The sequence below is a fragment of the Typopeltis vanoorti genome, chromosome 17, assembly GCF_054136105.1.
Source record: "Typopeltis vanoorti isolate ZY-2024b chromosome 17, IOZ_Tvanoo_1.0, whole genome shotgun sequence".
Lineage (NCBI taxonomy): Eukaryota > Metazoa > Arthropoda > Arachnida > Uropygi > Thelyphonidae > Typopeltis > Typopeltis vanoorti.
The window spans coordinates 93,725,217-93,731,737 of record NC_143565.1 but is presented as its reverse complement, the minus strand read 5'-3'; the positions used below and the strand labels follow the sequence as shown (position 1 = coordinate 93,731,737).

Sequence of the window (6,521 nt, the reverse complement as noted above, 5' to 3'; positions counted from 1 at the left end):
AGTCATATGACACGCGATAGTGTCGTATGTGAACAAGTGGTTAGAATGAAGGAAGGAAAGAAGGAACGTGTTAACTTGAAGACTGTTCCAAATTGTTGAGTTGGAGCCGAACTGTATATCGCTACTGACAATTAGCTGCTCGCGTTCGTACATGATTAACGGAACGTAGAGCGATCGCAAATTCAGTAGACAATATCTAGAAGTCATAGTAAAGTAACAAAGCATTTATGAAAATGCAACTGGAGGTGGCCCTTGAGAGATAAGGGTCATCAATTTAATCAATTAGTTTCTTCTGAATACAGAATTCTGCAGGTCTTAGGTGCAACATCCCAAATATCAGAGCAGTGATAGAAGGTCGGGTCAATTTGAGCTGTCAGGACTTCAACAAGAGCGAAGTAATATGTGGAACGAAAAAAATTATACTAAGATTTTTGGAGATTGAATCGGCTGTGGATCTAACGCTTAGGCCAGAATTAGTTAGATGTAAAGGCTAACCCAAAAAGAGGAAACTGATCCTGGTTAGCTAGAAAAATATTGTCAAAAGTTAGTGAAAGAGAGAGAGAGAGAGAGAGAGAGATGGTCTTGCTCCCGGGAAATAATACGGCAGTGCGTGCGTTTTGGTGGCATTAACATTCATCGGTTTATCCTCAGCCTACTTGGCAAGAATATCAGCATTTTAAGATATTGGTTAAAGAATTTCTTGAAGTGTGAATTACCTGATCACTACAAGTTTTTGAAAATAAAAAAAAATAGTGTAAAGAATATTGTGGCCCACCCAACGACGTGATTAGAACTGGATGTCAGAGAGAGAGATGCGCATTGGTAAATAGGAGGCAGATGTAGGTTGCAGACCAAGCCCTAAGGTACACCAGCATTAACTGAAAAATCTGATTAATGGAAACCATTCACCATAATGAGCAATGAACGACCAGAGAGGAAGCTGAAAAACTGATGGAAGTATTTAATGAAGGCTGTTCCCAACCCATATCTCACCAAACTATGTGCAGAGGATCATATTGGAATTGAAGAGGATCATATTGGCAGTTGCATGCCTATACGGAAATCACTGATTTCTGCGAAGAACTAGAACGTTCGTCTACAATGGTGTCAGGAACACTGTGACCGGACACCGGATGACGGAAAAAAACTCATGTGGTCCGATGAGTCACGGTACAGCTCGTTTTCTAACGATGGGTTTGGCGGGAGCCTCATGAAGCAATGAACCCAGCTTGCCTTGTAAACATGGTGTAGGGAATGTTCTGTTGGTACGAAACAGATCCCATGATATGCTGGAACGTCGTGTGTCCTCCAAGGAATATCTGAACATTGTTGACGATCACGTCCATCCTGCAATGTTGACTTTTTATCTAGCAGATGACGGTTGTTTCATTGACAACACTGCTCCTGTCCATAGCGCAAGAATTGTTCAGCAGTGGTTCAGTGAGCATGACAGTGACTTCTATCATCTTCCCTGGCCGTCACAGAGCCAAGATCTGAACCCCATTGAGAATGTATGAGAGACGTTAGAGAAACAAATCAGGGTGCGACGTCCTCTTCAGTCAAATATGAGCCAGTTAAAGGAATATCTGGTGAATTCCTGGTATGTTGTAGATGTAGATACAATCCAACACCTTGTGGAATCTATTCCAAACTGCATATGTGCTGTAATTCAGAACAAAGTCTGTACATGTAATCTGTCACTGTAATTTACTTTACAAGTTTAAGGCAGTCTACACCTATTATTTTTATGCATTTTTGTAGTTTTCTTTTCATATGAAATTATGCATGCTAAATAAGCAAAAGAATTACCTTCTAATTTTTTTATTTATCTACACCGTTTTAATTCAAATTAGATGTTAACTTTAAAAGCTACTGTTTTGATTATCGCACCAAAATCTTTCATTATCTTAATTAAAGCTTTCTAAAGTGTCTTCATATTTATTATTATCACCTAATAAACTGTAAAAATGAATATACAGTACTCAAATTCACATTAGGGGATAGTTCAGTACCTTAGTGGCGCAATCCATTCCATTTTATTATGATTTTATTTAAATATATATTAAAAGGAAGTGAAGATGAGTCTAATTCTTTAGTTTATTTCTCTCCTAAGATAACTGTTCACAGTTCAATCCTCTCTTAAATTATAGATGGCAATAAACTATATTCTTGTTAATCCTTTATCCAACTGTAAGCAAACCAAGTTATATGAATCATCTTCAGGACTAGCCTACTTGTGCACTGTAGAGGCTAATGCCTTCACATTAATTGCCTTGGTATCCCATAATGCAAAACACAGAGATCCTTTCGGGAACTTATAATGTGTGAATCATGGGAAGGGTCACTACACTACCCAGACCGATTTCGTCCATATTGAGATCTCATCAGTGGGAGCCAGACTCAGAAGAGATATGAAGTTTTAAGTAATACAGAAATCATATATTTCCCATGTACAAGTAGTAGAAATGTGTAACACCTTATAATTAAAAGTCATTTAATTTCACGTTATTAGCTTCTATATACATGTAGCACTGCAGATGCTTCACGTACAAAGTATTTAATTTACAGTGAAGTAACGGTTATAAATGCGATTATTGATTAAAATTTTTCTAATCAAGATTATCTTAATAATAAGGTTTACACCTTTTCACTACTTGTATATCGGAAATATATAAGTTCTGCATTGTGTAAACCTTGGTACCTCTTCTGGATATGGCTCCCACTGATGACATTTTAACAATATTCGTCTTTCGGCTTGATTCTGAGGAGTAGAGCGGTTTGCTTGCTGATAGGCTTTCTCTTGTCACTAAGTAGAGCCACCAATGCGATTTTGATGAGTTTGGGAATGGTTCTTTTGGATCACTCAGTGAGATTTAGTGTAATCTTGTTGATCACTGAGAGTTTTTGGAAAGAGAGAGAGAGAGAGAGAGAGAGAGAGAGAGAGAGAGAGAGAGAGAGAGAGAGAGAGAGAGAGAGATCCCTCTGCCATACATCTTAATAGTATAGTACCTCAATAAAGGTTGAAACTGATCTGGGTAGTGTCATTCCATAATGTGTATTATGCACGTCCCAAAGGGTGTATGCTTTGCATTATGGGATACTGAGGCAATCAATGTGAAGTCAGTATCCTCCATATAAAAGTAGCCTAGTCGTGAAGATATTTCAGACAGAGGAACAACCTCTCCTAAAATTATTCTGTGATTCTAGAATAAAGCCTTCTGAATATTTTGTATGTTGTTTTATTGAATATTTTTGTGTATTTTGTATAGGAATTCGAAATGCTCATACCTCTATAATTTTTAGAGTAGTCCACTTTATTACTTTATCGTTTTTATATAAAAAGGAAGTGCTTATTCATTGCGCTTATTCATTCTTTTGGTTTGATTTCTATTGAATCAAGTATATTCATAAATAATGCGTCTCTCTCTCTCTCTCTCTCTCTCTCTCTCTCTCTCTCTCTCTCTCTCTCAGATTCTTGTAATTTATTTAATTTTGAGCTTAATTATCTTCTCCAGGTGATATTTTTAAATATTTCTTTTCAATTTTTTTTTTGTTGGTCTTCCCTAGATTTTTATTTGCTGCTGTATTTAGTGTCGTTTTTATGTAATCTTATCTTCCTATCTACCCTTTTTTCCTATTTATTATTATTATTATTATTATTATTATTATTCGTGACACCTCCAAGGAGTCCGAAGACTCATCGCGGGAGGACACCTACTATACAACTGTCTCAACCACTACACCGAACCTCTACTACTAATCATCTACCGCCCACCACAACTAGTATTTTTTGTCTGTAAATTGCGTGTGTTCTGAATGGCCGACGTTTACCTAAGTATTTGCTAATTCTTTCACATAGCCACTGTATATTTGTATAATTTAATAATCTATGTAATAATGTGACGTTTCATGCTTTAAAAACAACAACAAAAAAATTAACCCCAGCTATTTTTATCCTCACTATATTCATTGCATCTTGAAATAAAATAAAAAAAACCCCATGAAACATCACATTATTACGCATATGATTAAATTATACAAATATACAGTGGCTATGTGAAAGAATTAGCAAATACTTAAGTAAAATCGAAAAAAAGGGAAGCGATAGGAAGAGAATATAACATAACATTTAAAAAAAATTTTTTTTAAGGATTAGTTAGGCAAAAGCAATTGTTTTATAAACATTAATACGAAAAACAACAGACTATATTCAGAGAATGTTTTCGCAAGAGAAATACCTAAATAAATATTAATATAAAACAGAATGAATTATTTACTTTTTTGCTGCATTTTGTAAAATAATATTGTTTCTCCTATCATGAACTTTGTTGCAATCAAGGAGAGCCCTTCCAGTTGCTGTATACAGCACTGTGTATGTACACATAATTTTTGTGACATGCTGTTCCACCGGTGTGTCATCCTGTCATCCGTATCCGTTTCATCGTATCTTCTTGTTAGAGTATGGGAATGTGTACGTGGATGATGGTTCGTTCTGCTAGGCATGTAGCTTAGATTGGATGCACGTTGATTTGATGATCCAAAGTTATCTTGTCGACATTGAATATGTTTTATTCTCCCAATGTTTCTCGAAATTACTTTAAGCTGCTGATAAATTGCGATTCACAAAATAATATTATACAATTTGCTTAATATATATGATGATGGTTATTTTGATGTGATAATTAAATGGTGAATGCTGTTTTCTTCTTGCTAGAAAGGTAATTTGCAGTGTTATAAATACTTGCACGCAGTTTTCAGTGAATTCAGTTGTATATTTTATCTTGTTTTTTTTTCCCCCCGGGAATACTTCATTTCTTCTTATTATTATTATTACTTGACACCTCCAGAGAGTCCAAAGACTCACTGAGGGAGGGCATCTCCACCACCCACAATCTACAATGCACTGCTACCACTTTCACAGACAATCACAAACATCCAAACCCACTTATACTTATATTGGCCATATAGGTATAAGATTTTATTTTCGCAATGTAAGGTTTTACTAAATGTTTACAGTATTCACACTCTTTTTTAATTATTATTTTTCTCTCCTCCTGATTACTGTTGCATTTTTTTTAACTTTCATTATGAAGTTGCTAATATGGATTATACACAACTATATTAGCAACTTTATAATTTAGTAGTAATAATTATAATTTAGTACTAGTAATATTAGCAACTTTATAATTTAGTAGAAATAGTGGATTGTATTCAGGTTTTGCTTAACAAAACAACAAAAAAGAACAAACAAAAAAAACAGACCATGCCATGAAGGAGATAGATACTATAGACATAAACTCATTCACTGACAGTAAATGCATAGTCCCATTTAACCACTCACGAAACCTTTCCCGTGAAATTCAGGCAACGAAGTCTGGGAGCAGTAATTTATACATAGTCATATCAGAGCCTTTTAAAAAGGGGAAAATAACATATTTAACCCTGCTTTGATTATATGATGTTAATTAATGATTATCACCTGTACTGGTTTAGAAGTATGCTAAGATAATAAATATCTAATGTTTCTTATTTTTAGGCAATCAGTTTGCTGATTTTTAGGTAATGAACTTGCATGTTACATTCTCCTGTTTTCAACTTTATGCTGTTTCAACTTGTACTACAGGTAAATTTTTAAGGAATTTATTTATTTTTGGTTAATTTAGCCATTCTTATAATTTCAGTATTTGAGTAAATTTTTCTGTTAAATTATTCTTTAGCATATTTCTGAAAATATTCTAAAACATTACCTAATATAAAAGGAGTAATGAACATTTAAAAATTCCAGTAATTTCTTTATAAATAATACTTATGAAAATAAGGATTCTGCGAATTAAGACTTCCGACTCAGCTTTAATAATTAGCATCACCAAGGGACCTCCACTTTAGTTTAGACATATGCTATCCTTGCATTAACTCTCCTTATACACTAGTGTCAAAAGCTTAAGGATGAACATTATTTCTGAAGATTACAACTGCAAATTCAGATGAATTGGCTTGTGGCAGTTTGCATAACTGATGATTTAGATTAGAAAGTGGGTAAACATTCAGATTTTTGAATCACTTGCAGAGGGGGGTCACGTGGTAGCACTGAACAGGGCAAAAGGCTGTGCTAAGAGAAATGTGTTTGATGGGAGCTCTTTTCGTGAAGGAATAAACTTGCAAACTTGGATGGCTTGTAATGTCTCAAAGACATCATCTAGAAAATTTCATGCAGGGGAGAATTCTGTCGTCTTTTTGAAAGCTTCAAAAAGACTACAGAATTACTGATATTGCTAGAGAGTTTGGAATCTCACATAGTGTTAAATCCAGGCTCTAGGCAGCATTTCAGACCAATGGAATGTATTCCAGAACGTTTACTAAGGGGGCTCTCTCACTTTCACTCTCCCATGGAGCATATAGATAGATTTTTGATTATAGCAGCAAAACATAATCAACGCACCATAGCAGGCCAGCTTGTAAGTCATCTCCATTTAAGCACTGATATGCAGATATCTTGACAACCGTGGCAAGACGTCCATGAC

The 6,521-nt window shown here is 35.0% G+C and overlaps 1 protein-coding gene across 3 annotated transcripts in view; it reads left to right on the top strand.

The window, feature by feature from the left end:
- The first annotated feature begins 4,407 nt into the window (after positions 1–4,407).
- Positions 4,408–6,521, top strand: part of LOC150097647 (uncharacterized) — a 219,192-nt gene continuing 217,078 nt past the window's right edge. For all 3 annotated transcript variants that reach the window (XM_090407258.1, XM_090407257.1, XM_090407259.1), the window contains exons 1-2: positions 4,408–4,718; positions 5,537–5,623. The gene's annotated coding sequence lies outside the window, so the exon portion shown is untranslated. The remainder of the gene's footprint in view (positions 4,719–5,536; positions 5,624–6,521) is intronic.